The following is a 20,155-nucleotide window of genomic DNA, read 5'->3' as shown; positions in this document are numbered from 1 at the left end:
AACTCTTCCAAAAAATAGAAGAGGCAGGAACACTACCTAACTTATTCTAAGGGGCCAGCATTACCTGATACCAAAGCCAGATAAAGACATCACAAAAAAGGAAATTCTGAGACTTTGAGGGAGAATCTGTTCCATGGTTCTCTCTTAGCTTCTGCTAGCTCCAGGGGTTCCTTGGCTTGTAGCTGCAGTGTCATATGGCGTCTTTCCTCTGTCTCACTATCTCTGTGTATTTTCTCCTCTTTGACAAGGACATTACTCACCCTACTTCAGTATGATCTCGTGTTAAACTAATTGATAGCATTATCAAAGACCCTGTTTTCAAAGGACTTCAGCATATCTTTTCTGGAGGGACACTGTTAAATTCATAACAGATGGCCATCATAATTAAAACAAAACCAAAAAAGGAAAATAGAAAGGGCTGGCAAGGATGTGGAGAATGTGGAATCCTTGTACATTGCTGTTGGAAATGTAAAATGCTGCTGTCACTGTGGAAAACAGTTGGCAGTTTCTCAAAAAGTTAAATATAGAATTATCACATGATTCAGCTATTCCCCTTCTAAGTGTATACTCAAAAAATAAAATACATACTTAAAAAAATACGCATACATGCGTGTTCATAGCGACATTATTCACAACAGCCCAAAGGGGGAAACAGCCCAAATGCCTGTTGTTGTCGTTGTGGTTAGGTGTTGCCGAGTCAGTTCCGACTCATAGCGACCCTATGCACAACTGAACAAAACACGGCCTGGTCCTGTGCCCTCCTTACAATTGTTGTTATGCTTGAGCTCATTGTTGCAGCCACTGTGTCAATCCACCTCTTTGAGGGTCTTCCTCTTTTCTGCTGACCCTGTACTTTGCCAAGCATGATGTTCTTCTCCAGGGACTGATCCCTCCTGACAACATGTCCAAAGTATGTAAGACACAGTCTCACCATCCTAGCTTCTAATGGGCATTCTGGTTGCACTTCTTCTAAGACAGATTTGTTGGTTCTTTTGGCAGTCCATTCAATATTCTTCGCCAACACCACAATTCTAAAGCATCAATTCTTCTTCGATCTTCCTTATTCATTGTCCAGCTTTCACATGCATATGATACAATTGAAAATACCATGGTTTGGGTCAGGCACACCTTAGTCTTCAAGGTGACAGCTTTGCTCTTCAACACTCTGAAGAGGTCCTTTGCAGCAGATTTACCCAGTGCAATACGTCTTTTGATTTCTTGACTGCTGCTTCCATGGGTATTAATTGTAGATCCAAGTAAAATGAAATCCTTGAGAGCTTCAGTCTTTTCTCTGTTTATCATGATGTTGCTCATTGGTCCAGTTGTGAGGTTTTTGTTTTCTTTATATTGAGGTGCAATCCATACTGAAGGCTGTGGTCTTTGATCTTCATCAGCAAGTGCTTCAAATCCTTTTCACTTTCAGCAAGCAAGGTTGTGTCATTTACGTAACGCAGCTTGTTAATGAGTCTTCCTCCAATCCTGATGCCCCGTTCTTCTTCATATAGTCCAGTTTCTCAGATTATTTGCTCAGCCCATATGCTTATCAGCAGATAAATGGGTAAGCAAAATGTCACTATTATTCAGTCATAAAGATGCATGAAGTCCTGCTAAATACTGCAGTGTGGATGAACCTCCAAAACGCTGTGCCCAGCGAAGGAAGCCGGATACAGAAGGGCGTCTATTGTATGACTTCATTTATATGAAATACCCAGAATAGATAAATCTGTAGAGACAAAATACAAATTGTTGGTTGCCAGAGACTTAATGGGAGAGAAGAATGGGGAGAAAGTGCTTAATGGGCAAGGGAGTTTACTTTGGAGTGATGAAAATGTTTGGGAAGTAAAAGGGATGTTTGTACAACATTGTGAATTTACTAAATACCACTGAATTGTTAGCTTTAAAATGCTTAATTTTATGTAATGTAAATTTCACCTCAGTAAAATTTTTTGAACATTATTATTTTGTTGAAAAGATATCAGGTGGACGTATGTGAGTTACAAACTTAAGTTAGACCTGTATCAAAAGCCTTGAGGGTTTTGTTTTAATAATTATACTTGCCAATAAAATCGAAGCATTATTTCTCTAAATCATCTTCCTGTAGTGCCAAAAATGGGTATTGTAAGTAAGTGAACCTATAATGGGAATGGAAAGGAAGCACATAACCTGACGAATGTTTTTACAAAGCAGTTCTCAAAACATCAAAAAGTGCATTGCTCCAAAGCCAATTTACTGATTGATGGAAAGCTCCCTCAGCATATAACCTTTGTGTGTTTGACATTTCAACCAGAATATTGAGTTAGGAATTTCAAATTTTGTTAAATGTATTAGATATCTTTGTTAAGGATTTTAGCAGATAGGGTTGCTGTGAATTGGAACCGACTCAATGGCAACAGGTTTTTTTTTTTTTTTTTTTTTAATAATTTGATATCTAACTGAATTTCCATGAAAGGAGAAACAGTTATGTGCAAAGAACTCATGAAAGATTTTTGTATGTCTAGTAAGTGTGTGATTAGTTAAGGCTGTATCAGCTTTTAATTTAAAGCCTGCAGCTGTTGGCATGGCACAAGTGTCAAATTTCAAAAGAAGTTGGAGAATGAATGAACAGAATGAAAAGTCTCCCAAGGAAAAAGTATTCTGAAAATTAACCATATGGGTTATCATTGTGTTACTTTTCATAATCAAGCTTTAGTGCTAAAATGCAAATTTCAAACATATAATTTAGCCAATTTTTAATTCATGCTGCAAACCAGGCTATGTAAAAATGATGCAAAATAAAAGATTAAGATTATTCAGAAGTTTGACATTTTTGTATTTGCACCATATAAAATAAAATTTGGATTTTTAAATCATTTTTAATTAAGAGCATATAAGACCACATTGTTGTATTTGCATAACTTGTTAAATATAACTATTAGATTACTAGAAAAGAGCTGTCATAATTTTAACATTTTGACCTGGATGTTTATCTTTTCTTTATTATCATGATCATCATTTAATATTTTATCTCTAAATATTAAGGTTTTTCATTAAAAAAAGGATTAAGGAAAGCAACCTCTTTATTACGGTAAAAATATATTTAACACAATATCGGCCAATTCGTGGCAAACACTTTTTACATATGCAGTTCAGTGACATTGGTTACATTAATCATGTTGTACAACAATTGCCTGTATCCCTTGCCAAATTTATGTGATAATAGAAAGTTTACTTGGATAAAAATAGTTATATGATAATAGGAAGTTTACTTGGATAAGAATAGTAGTATGTATTTAATACTAATAAACTCTCAAGATCCAAATGTTACCTGTTAATTTGAAGCTATTTTTTATGAGATGCTGTTGAATTTTTCTACGAAGTAGTCTGCAGGAGTGTTTGAGGTAAAGTTGATTTTAGAAAGTTATAATTATATGATTATCATGATTCAGGGTTTAGATGTTAGGTTTACAAGAATGCTTTTTCTTTCTTTTTTTAGCACAGTTAGAGCTGTGTCCTGAAATTGATGCCTGAACAATTTTAAGTGTGGTATGAGCTGTTTATGTCACCAAGTAAAATTAGATAGGCCTGTTGCTAATATCAAGGGATGAAACATAAGACAAGGCCAAAAACATGAGTCTTTTTTCTTAGTCACAGTTGGTGAAGCCTAGAATATCTTTTACTCTCGTTCTGAAAGTAATGGGAAAGTTTTAAACAAACATTCAATCTTTGATAGAGATCAGGCTGGGTTAATTCACCAGGGGTCTTTTTCATACATCTAAGGTAAGTAATCCATTTTAACTTGGATTTTCTATAATTACTTTACAATTACAACATAAAAATCCAATTGTTATAAGGTGTCTATTTTTTTTCCTTCGTAGGTGGTGTAATAGTTGATAAATTAAGTTAATATAAATAAATTACATTAATTGATTATCTCAAAATACTTATTTTATTTATCAACAAATTCAATTAGCTTCTCATTTTAACTGTATTAACTTTTTCTGGCTACTAATATGCTGTGTATTTTTAACATAGTCATATATTTCTAATATTTTCAGTCTGCCAAATACCATGGTAGCATTTCTACATTAATGGGCATTAAATTGTATACTATAATTAACCTAGTTAAAGTATGATCTTTAGGATCACATACTTATAATTCTACTCTTAAATTTTTTGTGCTAGAGTTACATTTGCATTATAGTTTATTAGTAGCTTTGTGATAGACATTAAGAAACAGATTAAAATTAATGCAATAAAAATCAAAGTAGTTTTATAAATTAGTGATAAGCAAGAAGACAGAAAATAAAAGCAAAACAGACCGTAGCTTCCCAACTATTTTTGGAGTAAAAAAGGGAAGATCATTTTTCTCTTAAAATCTGGAAAAAATAGTGTTGCTCAAAATATGTATTAAAAATAAGCATAAACATAAATAAAAATAGGATGAAAGGTAAAAATGTGTTAAGCTTTGGCCTCCTAATGCTGTCAGTTCTTCCTTTGTGTTTCTTAAGTTGCTATGCAGCAATTGGAAAACATAAGTTTATAAAAGGAAGTATAAGAAAGATAATAAGGGAATATATAACTCAGCTGGCTAAAAATTCCTGCCAGCAGGATGGAGTAACTCTGTAGTACAAAAGGAACTACAAAACATTATTTTTTGTTTATTTTCCTGGAAATATTTTGTAGAGATGAGTACAAAGAGACTTGGTTATGAAATTTCAGAATGAATGGTTCAAGTTGGTTTTAGTTTTATGCATTCTAGATTTTATTTAAAAATTTCCTTCAAAGCTAAATGAAAAAAATCCAAGGTTTCAAAAGGGGCTGTGGTAAACTTGCAGTTAAAATGCTGCAAATAAAATTGTTACATGTTGTTCTTTAAAAATCTGTATTTTTCTAACCATTACACCAAATTGTTATTAAATCAAATATGAAATAAAAAAAATAATGGTAACTTATGAATGGGTGCCCATTTCGGGCAAGTCTGTACACTGTGTCCTCCCTCAGTTCCCTATTCTGCCTGGCTCATCAGAATCCCTTGCTGTTTTCATCTAAGCCCAGCCCTACTAAGACCACCATTGGTATGGTTTCCCAGTGGGAAGGAAAAAACACTGCAGGGTCCTGGGTGTGACTTTCCCATTCCTTTACCTCTACCCTATATCCTCAAGAGGTGTCTCTTTCTATCCTCTCTCCTCCTTGGTCAGCCCAGTCAGCATCTTTCTGGCTTTTTTCTTCTTGGTGCCTACTACATGGCCAGATATTTCTGTGATGTTCTCCTGAGTATTGTAGAATTCATCACCCATATTTGCCATTTCCATCTCCAACTTCATTTTTAATTTTGTGTGTTATTATGCTTTAGAAACTTATATGGGGAAATTTCATAAAGGAGGATTTAGTAATTTGTGGGTTTGCAAAGGCCTCAAGACATCCCTCAAAATGCCAAAGTACCCTCTACTTCAGTATTACTGGTGTGTAGAAAAAAAAAAAGAATTTTTCTTTTTTTTTTCGTGTACCACTGATGGAAAATGGCTAGGGATTTAAGGAGGGGCCTCTTATGCCCAGAGGAATTTGTGCTTTATCCTAATGCAGTAGAGAGCTATCTGAGCATTTAAACTGAAGAGTAGCATGATCAAATTCATTCTTTGGAAATATCACTTTGGTTGCCATAGGAAGCGGATTAGGGAGAGTGGAGGAGGGAGGAAGGAAGAGCTGTAAAACAGTCAAAAGATGACCTGAACCACGGACTTGGAAGTGGAGGTGTAGGTAGAAGCAGCAGGAAAAAGTCTTTGCCTCTGGGTGTGAAAAAGAGGAAGAGAGATGTCAGCGAGGCTCTGTAGGCTTTTCCTTTGAGTCAGGAGGTAGGGGACCCAGGAGAAGAGTGCCTTAAAGCCTAACTTCACCTTCGTGATTACTTTAACTTTTTTAAATTCTCAATTAGCTTTACTTTTGAAAAACCTTTGAAAAGTGAAACATCAATGAAGAGGCAGTGATTAGAAGTTTAGGCTGTTAGAGTCAAACTACCACTTCCTAGCTGTATGACCTTGTAGGAATTAATTATTTTCCATATTCTTCATGTTCTTTTTTTTTTTTTCATGTTCTTATTCATAAAAATGGGGGTAATCATAATTACCTATGTTGTAAGGTTATAATGTGAACCAAATTAAACCTACTTAAATTGCTTAGAAATGTTCTGACTTACGGTAGCTATAATCAGTATCACCATCAGTAACAAGAAAACATATAGCTTCTTATCCTGATCTCTACTGGAGGAAGGTAAGCGAAGCACCTCAGGAGAGTGGTTGTCAGTGGTCAGGTTCTCCAACCTGCTTTTCTTCAATCCCCCAGCAAGGCACCACAGACCCTTGGTAGGCAGGAGATTCTAGGCTGAGGCTATTTCTGCTCTAGCAGAGAATGTCTTCACATGCAGGGACGACTGCCAAGGAGCAATGTGTGCATTCCAGGATGCAAATAGAAAGCCGGCCCTGACATTCTGCACAACTAACGTTGCCCTTAATAGTGCCTTTCATATTTAGGAAGGAAAGAAATCAAAATGACTAGGTTTCCCATGAAAATTTTCCTTTCATAAAAGATTTTTGATCTTAATAAAAACTTTTACATGAACTATTCTAAAACGTTAATCTCAGTGAAACATATAAGTGTGTTGTCCTCGTACTGGAATGTATTTGAATGTGTGTTTTTTTGCCAACATTTGAAAAATCATTTTCAATCACCACATTCCGATCCCAAAGAGAAGGTGATAAGGGTAGAAGTGTATCATGGCCTGAAGCCCTCTGAAACTTTTTTAATGAACTGCCCAAGGGAGTTGGAAAATTGCATATATACCGCTTTGATAAGAACCCTAATTAATTTTACCTCAAGAATTTCTTTTTTGCTTTAAATCTTTCTTTGGAGTCTTTCAGCTAAAAAGAAGCTCAGCTTAGTTGATAAATTTAAATAACTTTTAAGAATTTGTCCTTAATTTTGTGTGGATATTTTTCATAGTTAGAATTTAGTTAAGTGCTATGTTTTTTAAAGACTGTGCAAATTGAGGTTTGGGGAAGGTTATAGTTGATTTAAGGAGCCCTGCTGGCACAATGGTTAAGTGCTCAGCTGTTGACCAAAAGATTAGTGGTTCAAACCCACCATCCATCTGCTTCGGTAAAGATTACAGCCTTGGAAACCCTGTGGGGCAGCTCTGCCCCACATAGTGTCACTATGCGTCAGAATTGATTCAACAGCAACAGCCTTGGTTGGTTTAGGTATAGTTGGCTTGCCTGAAAATTCCAGCTTTAGTATAAAAACCAGAAGACTTAATAAAATAGAGGACAAGCTACTTTAGTCTCTGTGTGGTTGAAAACATCTTTCATGTGTAATTTTCGTTTCGGAATATTTTCAACTCTTTCTTTGTAAATGAATTCAAATTTAAGGATTACATCTACAAGGATAAACAGTGGTGTCACTAGAGTTGGTGTCACCCAGTGCAGTAACTCCTGGTGTCACCCATCCCCTGCCCAGGGTGTGTGGAGCAGGCCTGCGGAATCCTCCCCTCCCCTTGGGTGGAGCTGCCCCACCTGGCCGGCCCACACAAGGCCAGCAAAGCATCATGGCCCTGCCCCTCCTGGCTCCCCCCCACCCCCCCCGGCTCCCCACAGCTCCTCCCCTCTCACACTGGTTAAGGTGGAGACCTCCTCTCTGTCCCCACTGAGGCCCAGAAGCACGCACCCTGACTAGCAGATGGTGGAGGTGTTGATGAGTTACCACACTGGGTGAGGAGTGACACCGACTGTAGTGATACAACTGTTTTGGTGGCCCTTTGCCTGGCAGCACTGGGCCCACCCACTGCCACAGCCATGAACCTGGGGTCATTTGGTGTCACGCCCTCTGACAGTGTCAGGGGGTGGGATTTGCACCTCCCGCACCCCCCTAATAACACCACTGAGGATAAATGCTGATGGAATTGTTGTCATAAGTTGCTGTCGAGTTAGCTCTGACCCTTGGTGACCTTATGTATAGCGGAATAAAATGTTGCCTGGTCCTACACCATCTTCATTATAGAAGATGCTATTATTGCCCTGGCCAGGTTCCCTCTGCAGGGTTGGTATACTGAGTGGCCAGTAAGAAGTTGCAAACCTTTCTGGAGAACTGCCCTCAGTCTTAACCCACCTCTTTGCCCATATCCTTCTTCTGCCCTAGCCTCTTTCCCTCTTTACCTAACAGTCTATTCTTGAGAGTATCCCCTTAATAAATCACTTGTAATAAATCACTTAATAAATCAGCTCAGGCTCTGCGTCTAGGAAACCTGATCTAAGATACTGAAACTTGAGCTTTCTTCCACTGAGAAATCCATCAGCATAACTGACCAATTTTTTAATCCTAATTATCTCCAACAGCAGTTGTTCAGGAAGGTTCCCCAGGAAACAAACTCTGAGATGGAGATTTGCATGTAAGCTTATTGGAAGTAGGTTCCAGAAAAACACCTGTAGGAGAGTGAAGGAAGCAAAATGGAGGAGAAAGAGGCATTGCCCTTCAGAGTTGCCCCCAAGTTGAGGAAGGGGACTGGGCTTGTGTAGCCCTACATTGATCAATCCCTGGATGTGTACTTCTCACAGGGGGGGATATAATCATAGATGAGGCAGCTCAGTGTAGACAAAAGTACTTTTTATCATTAGGTATCACTCCTGGCAACTGGAAGAATGAGTGTCTTGGTTCTGAAGAGTGACCAGGTAGCAGACAATACCCGCTATAGTCCACCCCTTGCATCATTCTCACCTCCTGTCTGTCAGTTTGTCATACTCTGGTGGCTTGCATGTTGCTGTGATGGTGGAAGCTATGCCCCTGGTATTTCAAATATCAACAGGGCTATCCATGGTAGACAGGTTTCAGTGGAGCTTCCAGATTAAGACAGATTAGAAAAAGAGACCTGGCAATCTACTTCCCAAAATTAGACAATGAAAACCATGCATCATAACAAAACATTGTCTTACTTGTTTTCTTTGGACACATCATCAAGAGGTATCAATCACTAGAGAAAGATTTTATGTTTGGTTAAGCAGAGGGCCAGAAAGGATGAAGGAGACCCTTGGTGAGAGAGATTGGCACAGTAGCCACAATGATGGACTCAAACGTGCTGGTGACCTTGGGGATGACACAGGACCAGGCAGTGTTTCACTCTGTTGTGCATGGGGTCTCCATGAGTTGGAGTTAACTTGTTGATGGTAGATATCTATTTATTTATTTATTTAACTGCATCACTCAAATTTTCTTACTTCATATACTTAATTGGGGAATAGCTCCTCCATGGCTCTGATTGGGCTCTTTTCCTGAGGAAACTTACAAAAGGAACATTAATGGGATGAACTACAGCCTCCGCTGCTGCAGTTGCTCTCAGGCCTACTACTAATACTGGACATCTTTCCCTCCCATTCCCCCCAACTGCCCATTCAGGAATCTCCTCATTGTCATCTCAGACCTTTGCTAATCCAGTAGCCCACCCAGTGAGGTGACCCTGATGCCCTGGTCATCATGCCCTTATGAGACCATACTGATTAATTGTCCATTTACTATCAGAATGATCAGGGAAATACCTAGAAATACCCTGTGAGTTCACCTGGGTAACAAATACATTTTCCCAAGCCAATTGCTGTCAGAACGGTATGTCCTTTCCTTACCATTTGCTATCTTGGTATGAGGAGCCTGAATTGGTTGGATGGCACCTTAAAGATTAATGAGACTCAAGTTGCGGCCCTGGTAGGAGCACTCCCTGCTGGGGACAAACTCCTAGATCCACAGAGCCCATGGTTGTGGGGATGCGAAACACAGATTTCCCAAGTGGGTCATTAAAAGTGATGCTCAGTTCTGTTTATGGTGATGAGAAATGTGGCATTGATTTAGGGTAATGGTTGCACAGCTGATTAATAGTTGATATCACGAAGATATACACCTGAAAATATTGAGTTAATAAATGTTATATATGTTTTTACAAAAATAAAAAAGAAACACAGTTGACAAGGCTGCTTATGTACAACCAAATTCCTCACAGGATTTGTTTTCATGGTTTTGGAGGTTTAGGATCATGGTTTCACAGGACATCTCAATCAACTGGTCTAATTTTGTTCCTCAGTACTTCTGTTCTACCTCATAGTGCATTGTGTTGTGACTGGGGTCTTAACGGCTAGCAGTTGGCCATCCGATGTACAACAATTGGTCTCCAATCACCTGAAGCAACAGAGGAAGAAGGAAAGTCAGGAATCAGAGGAGGATATCAAATGTGTGTTGTCTCTTTGCCTCTATGAACAGCTGGTTCCTTTGTCTTGAGACCAGAAAAACTTGGTGGTGCCTAGCAGCTATTACTAAACATTTTGATCAAAGATTCTATAGAAGAATTCTGATAAAAAAACGTTAAAGTGTGGAATAGAATTTCAAATTCTCAATGGAATCCAGACTTTCTGGAGCAATTAAGGCTGGATGAACCTCTGAAACTATTGACCTGAGATAATCTTTAAACTTTAAACCAAAAAAAAAACAAGTTTAATTAGTTAAGTACATCTGATTTGAACATTATGGTCTTTTAAGGAATTATTTACATGAGATCAAATTGACTGTGGCAACTCTAAAGACTGGATGGGAAGAGGGCAGTGAGTTTAAGATAATCATGTTGGAATAATGTGGAAAAGGAGGGAGAGAATGGTAGCACAACTTAAGAGTGTAATCAATGTCACTGAATTGTACATGTAGAAATCATTGAAAGGGTGTATTTTTGGCTGTGTATATTTTCACCAAAAATAATATTTTTTTAAGGTGATGGTCAGCATGACAACTCTTACTTTGACTCCTTGATTCCAGACCAATGCATTCTGCCTGTTTGGGACACCGCATCACAGGGGCCAGTGTCAGAGCTTTTCTCTTGGCTTCCCTACTGTAATAGCTCTTACCCCCACAGGCCAAGGAAATCCCAACATGGGAGTTCTGCCAGTTACCAACTACTATGTTGTTTGAATGTTGAAGAGAATAAGAAACACTAGAAGGCAGGAAAGAAAAACTTGCATTTCAAAGTAATCTGAGTTCAGAAGTAGGAAATAGGCTAAAGCTACTGACAGAATGCCAGTCTCCCTGCTCAAATTCTATTTTAAATAGTAGTTAAATTCAACTAAATAACTATCCTTTTCCTGTCAGCATAGATAAATGAGAGGTCATTGTTATTTTGGTAATTACTTTGTGTAAATCATGTTATTAAACATTTAAGAGAACACAAATATAAAATGTTAATATAATAGGAGGAATTAGCAGGGGAAAGAATTTTAACAGAATGGTTCTGTTTAAAATATTTTAATATGGAGGTACACGGAATATATATTAAACATAAATCATTTATATAATAATTTCAGTAAATTGGATTTTGAGTCTTGATTGATGTTAGTAGCGATATTATAAATTGAGTTCTGGTTTGATGTGAGCTGAATTTGAAGTACTAGTCTCCAAGACTTTGCAAAATGTAGCATCATCGTATTCTGTAAATACATAATCTTTGAGTCAATAGGATTATCTGGGATCAGAGTCAAAAGACCATGGATTTCATAACTTAATATACAGTAATAGAAAACATAATGCTTATTCTGTCCTGAACATTGTTCTAGGATCATATTTTCCATTTGGAGCTGTGATGACAACTAGGGACAAACAAGCCTCCAGATGTGCAAGATATATAAATATATACTTGGGGATGTATTATTTATGATAAGAATAGTGTACTTCACAGCAATTATAAGGTTAACTGGTCATGAATTTTATGTCCAGTGACAATAAAATGACTTGTTAGAAAGACACACTACAGCATCAATTAGTAATTATAGTAATCAGAGAAATGACAGCCTTTATGAAATTTAAAATTCTTATGACACTAATTACATATAACTCATCAATGAGACTTAAAATGTACCTTTTGTGAGAAAGGCAGCATGTGCGAGAGTTAGAAGAGCCTTAAGAAACCTGGGAATCGCTGTCAGCATCGCAGGAATTGAAGAACGCTATCACAGTGCTCTTGATATTAGGAAAACTTCTATTATAAATTAGGACAACAAACAGCTCTGAGAATCCCTCATGTGTTAAAAATATTTTCTTAAGTAAAATAATTAAAATTACACTTCATGATGCATTTTTTGCTGTTAACAGCTTTCAAAACATATACAAACAAATATTCTAAACGTTTGCAGGTACTTCGTGAGTAAATTGAGACTACAAAAAATAAACATTAAAAAAAACTTAAAAAAAATAGCTTATGTGCTGTTTTCTGAAAGGGTATGGATTAAAGCAAGAAATAAGCCCTCTTGTTCATTTTGGACCATCTAAATAAAAGAACCATATATTTAAAGACAAAGGGATAAGCTAAGATCAAATAATATCATGCCTTCGTCCCCCATTTTTGTTCGGTCATCTTAATCTTAGGACACTGTGGGCCCCCAAATAAATACTTCTTGGTCATTTTCTTTAGAGATTTAGACACTGGAGTAGAGTTGAGGCAGGAGTCCCAGTCTGAAGAAGGAAGGGAAGAGAGTAAAGAGCAACAGACTAGGTGCGTGGGTCAGAAAGAAGGCCAGCTCACTAGACTATATCTCAGGGACAGGACCAGGCATGAAACCACAGGGCTCCGTGGTTTCATACTTTGTAAATATATCCTTTGAGAGCTTTGTAAATGTGTCCCACCAAATTTCAAGATGAGTCTCCAGCCATGAGGAGAAGCCTAATAGGCCATTTGAATTGATCATCATAAAGTTTTGATCATATTGCTAAATACGTTTTGTCTTTAAAACTCAGTCTGGCTTTTATGATAGCAAGAGCGAAACATCCAAGACATCAGAGTTGAAAAGTAAAAGTAGAAACAGTGCTTTTCTGATATTAATCTTCCTCCTAAATCCAGACCATTTATATTTTGAAAGCAAAAATTCCTATGATCTTGAATCTTAAAATATACTGTCCAAACACAAAGAGTACTTATGGATTAGCATTGGTCTAGGAAATGGAGTAGTATGCTTGACCACTGAGATGTGAAATGAGGGAATTTCAGCTTATGAGTTATGATACATGCATCAATCATATCATTACAGCACTAAATGAGTCTGGAAAATAATTTGTAAATCCATCATTTTCCCCTTCTGTGTGTTCCAGTTCTTTTACCAGCTGCTCGAGGAGTTTCTATTAAAGTTGGTAGACTCTAGATATGAGAGCTATATGAAGTATCAGTAAAGCTTGGATGATTGAGGTTTTTAATCATAATGCTATACTCTGGACATGGGGATCCAGTCCCCAAAAGTACATTTTGGATAAAAATATTTTGTAGCACGGTCTGTCTGCCTGCCTGCTGTTAATACATGCATATAATGGAGCCTCTAGCATATGCCAAACACTACGCTAGCGCGGAATATATAACTATGAACAAAGCAGGCACCCTGCCTGTCCTCATGGAGATAAGACGCTAATGAGGGAACAAGCAATATAAAGTGAAAGGACAAATAAATACATCATTGTAAGTTCTGTTAAGTGCTGTGAAGGAAATAAACAAAATGTAGTCATAGATTTTAACAGAAGAAAACATACATGGAAATGGTGTTTATGGAGGGCCTCTCTGACAGGCGATATTTAGCCAAGGTCAGGACATAAGTGGTAACCACAGACTTTCCAGCCACAGAGAACAGCATGTGAAAGGGCTATGGGATAGGAAGGCACTTATTCTGTTTGAGGGATTAGAAGGGAGCCGTAGCAAGAAGGGCAGAGTCAGATTAAGATGGGCTGTTGAGGTTGGCTTTGGCCATATGGAATGGAGCTTTATTTGAAGAACAGTGAGAAGTCACCAGAGTCGTAGTCCTGTTTCGTTTTTGAAGACATTACTCTCACTGCTGTGTGGAGATTTGGATTAAAGAGAGGCACAAGTCACCGTAGGAGACCAGTGAGGAGACTATGGCAGCAGCCTTGGTAATAGAGGAAGGTGGCAGTGCAGATGGAGGAAAGAAAATGGATTTCAGCTATGCTCAGTTTCTTAGGCTGGGTTCTCTAGAGGAGCAAAACCAGTAAATATATATAGAGAGAGGAGCACTGGCGGCACAGTGGTTGAGAAATAGGCAGCTAACAAAAAGGTCGACAGTTGGAATCCACCAGCCGCTCCTTGGAAACCCTATGGAGCAGTTCTATTCTGTCCTATAGGGTTGCTATGAGTTAGAATCAACTGGACAACAACGGATTTGGTTTTGTTTATACATACAGAGAGATTACTTAAAGGAAATGGCTCATGTAGTTGTGGAGGCTGACAAGTCCCAAATCTGTGGGTCAGGCATCAGACTGGAGGCATCTCTTGACTCGTGGTGGCAGGGGCTGGTGAACCCACAATCGGCAGGTCATATGACAGGCTGCTGGCTCACAGGCCTGCGGGAGCTGATTTATCTCAAAATCTGCAGTTCAGGCAGCAGACTCCTAACTCACATTCCAAAAACTAGAAGTCAGAGAATGATGAGTTGGCTGTAAGACCAAGAGAGAAAACTTTGCCAGAACATCCATATATATTGAATATAGGCCACATACTCCAAGGAAACTCCCCTTTCAGCTGATTTGCTGCTCTCGCATCAGATCACAAAAGGCAGGGAGATTACATAGTATGTGCCAAACCACTGAGAATCATGGCCTAGCCAATTTGACACATAACCTTAACCATCACACTCAGGCTATGGATAAGGCGAGACTTGCTTATGAATTAGATATGGGGGATGATAGAGGGAAGACTTTAGACATATGCTAAACTCTGGGCTGAGGAATCACCAACCTATAAATTGTATTTAAAGTTATGGTAATGAATACTATCATCTTAAAAAATAAAAGAGGGGAAGAGAGGTTCCATAACAAGTCCTGGAGTAATGCAAAATTTAGAGGCCAGAGAGAAGAGAAAACTGTGAAGGAGGCTGAGAAGCAAAGTCCAGCAAGGTAGAGAGTAAAATAGGGCAATGTTAGGCCAAGAAAACAAGAAAGGAAATGTTTTAAAAGAGGAGTGGTCAACCATTTCAAATAAAATGAAGAATAAAAGTAGTAAAGAAAATGAGTAAAATGAGGATTATTGTTAGTTGCCACTGAGTTGACCCCAACTTACGGCAGCCCCACGTTCAACAGAATGAAATGCTGTCCATTCCTACTGCATCTTCATGATTGCAGGTACGTTCAAGTTCATCATTATAGCTATTGTGCCAATTCAGTTTACCAAGGATCTTCCTCGCCCTCGTAGACCCTCTACTTCACCAAAGATAATGTCCTCCTCCAGGGATAGCTCCGTCCAGATGACGTGTCCAAAGCAGTCGAGTTGGACAGTGTTCTATTGTGATGCATAAGTTTTTCACTGGCAAATTTTCAGAAGTAGATTGCCAGGCCTTTCTTTCTAGTCTGTCTTAGCCTGGAAATTCTTTTTTTTTTCTTTCTTTTAACTTTTATTGAGCTTCAAGTGAACGTTTACAAATCAAGTCAGACTGTCACATATAAGTTTATATACACCTTACTCCGTTCTCCCACTTGCTCTCCCCCTCTTGAGTCAGCCCTTCCAGTCTCTCCTTTCATGACAATTTTGCCAGCTTCCAACTCTCTCTATCTTCCCATCTCCCCTCCAGACAGGAGATGCCAACACAGTCTCAAGTGACCACTTGATATAATTAGTTCACTCTTCATCAGCATCTCTCACCTACCCACTGTCCAGTCCCTTTCATGTCTGATGAGTTGTCTTCGGGGATGGTTCCTGTCCTGTGCCAACAGAAGGTTTGGGGACCATGACCGCCGGGATTCCTCTAGTCTCAGTCAGACCATTAAGTATGGTCTTTTTATGCGAATTTGGGGTCTGCATCCCACTGATCTCCTGCTCCCTCAGGGGTTCTCTGCTGTGCTCCCTGTCAGGGCAGTCGTATGTTGTGGCCGGGCACCAACTAGTTCTTCTGGTCTCAGGATGATGTAGGTCTCTGTTCATGTGGCCCTTTCTGTCTCTTGGGCTCATAGTTGTCGTGTGACCTTGGTGTTCTTCATTCTCCTTTGCTCCAGGTGGGTTGAGACCAATTGATGCATCTTAGATGGCCGCTTGTTAGCATTTAAGACCCCAGACGCTACATTTCAAAGTGGGATGCAGAATGTTTTCATAATAGAATTATTTTGCCAATTGACTTAGAAGTCCCCTTAAACCATGGTCCCCAAACCCCCGCCCTTGCTCCGCTGACCTTTGAAGCATTCATTTTATCCCGGAAACTCCTTTGCTTTTGGTCCAGTCCAGTTGAGCTGACCTTCCATGTATTGAGTGTTGTCCTTCCCTTCACCTAAAGCAGTACTTATCTACTAATTAATCAATAAAAAAACCCCTCTCCCCCCCTCCCTCCCTCGTAACCACAGAAGTATGTGTTCTTCTCAGTTTATACTATTTCTCGAGATCTTATAATAGTGGTCTTATACAATATTTGTCCTTTTGCCTCTGACTAATTTCGCTCAGCATAATGCCTTCCAGGTTCCTCCATGTTATGAAATGTTTCAAAGATTCGTCACTGTTCTTTATGGATGCGTAGTATTCCATTGTGTGAATATACCACAATTTATTTAGCCATTCATCCGTTGATGGACACCTTGGTTGCTTCCAGCTTTTTGCTATTGTAAACAGAGCTGCAATAAACATGGGTGTGCATATATCTGTTTGTGTGAAGGCTCTTATTTCTCTAGGGTATATTCCGAGGAGTGGGATTTCTGGGTTGTATGGTAGTTCTATTTCTAACTGTTTAAGATATCGCCAGATAGATTTCCAAAGTGGTTGTACCATTTTACATTCCCACCAGCAGTGTATAAGAGTTCCAATCTCTCCGCAGCCTCTCCAACATTTATTATTTTGTGTTTTTTGGATTAATGCCAGCCTTGTTGGAGTGAGATGGAATCTCATCGTGATTTTAATTTGCATTTCTCTAATGGCTAATGATCGAGAGCATTTCCTCATGTATCTGTTAGCTGCCTGAATATCTTCTTTAGTGAAGTGTGTGTTCATATCCTTTGCCCACTTCTTGATTGGGTTGTTTGTCTTTTTGTGGTTGAGTTTTGACAGAATCATATAGATTTTAGAGATCAGGCGCTGGTCAGAGATGTCATAGCTGAAAATTCTTTCCCAATCTGTAGGTGGTCTTTTTACTCTTTTGGTGAAGTCTTTAGATGAGCATAGGTGTTTGATTTTTAGGAGCTCCCAGTTATCTGGTTTCTCTTCGTCATTTTTGGTAATGTTTTGTATTCTGTTTATGCCTTGTATTAGGGCTCCTAAAGTTGTCCCTATTTTTTCTTCCATGATCTTTATCGTTTTAGTCTTTATGTTTAGGTCTTTGATCCACTTGGAGTTAGTTTTTGTGCATGGTGTGAGGTCTGGGTCCTGTTTCATTTTTTTGCAAATGGATATCCAGTTATGCCAGCACCATTTGTTAAAAAGACTATCTTTTCCCCAGTTAACTGACTCTGAGCCTTTGTCAAATATCAGCTGCTCGTATGTGGATGGATTTATATCTGGGTTCTCAATTCTCTTCCACTGGTCTATGTGCCTGTTGTTGTACCAGTACCAGGCTGTTTTGACTACTGTGGCTGTATAATAGGTTCTGAAATCAGGTAGAGTGAGGCCTCCCACTTTCTTCTTCTTTTTCAGTAGTGCTTTGCTTATCCGAGGCTTCTTTCCCTTCCATATGAAGTTGGTGATTTGTTTCTCTATCACCTGAAAAAATGACATTGGAATTTGGATTGGAAGTGCATTGTATGTGTAGATGGCTTTTGGTAGAATAGACATTTTTGCTATGTTAAGTCTTCCTATCCATGAGCAAGGTATGTTTTTCCACTTAAGTATGTCCTTTTTAATTTCTTGTAGTAGAGCTTTGTAGTTTTCTTTGTATAGGTTTTTACATCCTTGGTAAGATTTATTCCTGAGTATTTTATCTTCTTGGGGGCTACTGTGAATGGTATTGATTTGGTTATTTCCTCTTCGATGTTCTTTTTGTTGATGTAGAGGAATCCAAGTGATTTTTGTATGTTTATCTTATAACCTGAGACTCTGCCAAACTCTTCTATTAGTTTCAGTAGTTTTCTGGTGTATTCGTTGGGGTTTTCTGTGTATAAGATCATGTCATCTGCAAATAGAGATAATTTTACTTCCTCTTTGCCAATCTGGATGCCCTTTATTTCTTTGTCTAGCCTAATTGCTCTGGCTAGGACTTCTAGCACAATGTTGAATAAGAGCAGTGATAAAGGGCATCCTTGTCTGGTTTCCGTTCTCAAGGGAAATGCTTTCAGGTTCTCTCCATTTAGAGTTATGTTGGCTGTTGGGTTTGAATAGATGCCCTTTATTATGTTTAGGAATTTTCCTTCAATTCCTATTTTGGTGAGAGTTTTTATCATGAATGGGTGTTGGACTTTGTCAAATGCCTTTTCTGCATCAATTGATAAGATCGTGTGGTTTTTGTCTTTTGTTTTATTTATGTGGTGGATTACATTAATGGTTTTTCTAATATTAAACCAGCCTTGCATACCTGGTATAAATCCCACTTGGTCGTGATGAATTATTTTTTTGATATGTTGTTGAATTCTATTGGGTAGAATTTTGTTGAGGATTTTTGCATCTATGTTCATGAGGGATATAGGTCTGTAATTTTCTTGTTTTGTAATGTCTTTACCTGGTTTTGGTATCAGGGAGATGGTGGCTTCATAGAATGAGTTGGGTAGTATCCCGTCATTTTCTATGCTTTGAAATACCTTTAGTAGTAGTGGTGTTAACTCTTCTCTGAAAGTTTGGTAGAACTCTGTAGTGAAGCCGTCCGGGCCAGGGCTTTTTTTTATTGGGAGTTTTTTGATTACCTTTTCAATCTCTTTTTTTGTTATGGGTCTATTTAGTTGTTCTACTTCTGAATGTGTTAGTTTAGGTAGGTAGTGTTTTTCCAGGAATTCATCCATTTCTTCTAGGTTTGCAAATTTGTTAGAGTACAATTTTTCGTAATAATCTGATATGATTCTTTTAATTTCGGTTGGGTCTGTTGTGATGTGGCCCATCTCGTTTGTTATTCGGGTTATTTGTTTCCTTTCCTGTATTTCTTTAGTCAGTCTAGCCAACGGTTTATCAATTTTGTTAATTTTTTCAGAGAACCAGCTTTTGGCTTTGTTAATTCTTTCAATTTTTTTTCTGTTCTCTAATTCATTTAGTTCAGCTCTAATTTTTATTATTTGTTTTCTTCTGGTGCCTGATGGATTCTTTTGTTGCTCACTTTCTATTTGTTCAAGTTGTAGGGACAGTTCTCTGACTTTGGCTCTTTGTTCTTTTTGTGTGTGTGCATTTATCGATATAAATTGGCCTCTGAGCACTGCTTTTGCTGTGTCCCAGAAGTTTTGAAAAAAGTATTTCCATTCTCGTTGCATTCTATGAATTTCCTTATTCCCTCCTTGATGTCTTCTATAACCCAGTCTTTTTTCAGGAGGGTATTGTTCATTTTCCAAGTATTTGATTTCTTTTCCCTAGTTTTTCTGTTATTGATTTCTAGTTTTATTGCCTTGTGGTCTGAGAAGATGCTTTGTAATATTTCGATGTTTTGGATTCTGCAAAGGTTTGTTTTATGACCTAATATGTGGTCTATTCTAGAGAATGTTCCATGTGGGCTAGAAAAAAAAGTATAGTTTTCAGCAGTTGGGTGGAGATTTCTGTATAAGTCAATGAGGTCAAGTTGGTTGATTGTTGTAATTAGGTCTTCTGTGTCTCTATTGAGCTTCTTACTGGATGTCCTGTCCTTCTCCGAAAGTGGTGTGTTGAAGTCTCCTACTATAATTGTGGAGGTGTCTATCTCACTTTTCAGTTCTGTTAAAGTTTGTTTTATGTATCTTGCAGCCCGGTCATTGGGTGCATAAATATTTAATATGGTTATATCTTCTTGGTCAATTGTCCCTTTTATCATTATGTAGTGTCCTTCTTTATCCTTTGTGGTGGATTTAAGTCTAAAGTCTATTTTGTCAGAAATTAATATTGCTACTCCTCTTCTTTTTTGCTTATTGTTTGCTTAATATATTTTTTCCCTCCTTTGAGTTTTAGTTTGTTTGTGTCTCTAAGTCTAAGGTGTGTCTCTTGTAGGCAGCATATAGACGGATCGTGTTTCTTTATCCAGTCCGAGACGCTCTGTCT

This window comes from Loxodonta africana, chromosome 23 (genome assembly GCF_030014295.1).
Source record: "Loxodonta africana isolate mLoxAfr1 chromosome 23, mLoxAfr1.hap2, whole genome shotgun sequence".
Classification (NCBI taxonomy): Eukaryota; Metazoa; Chordata; class Mammalia; order Proboscidea; family Elephantidae; genus Loxodonta; species Loxodonta africana.
Note: the sequence above shows the minus strand (reverse complement) of the source record.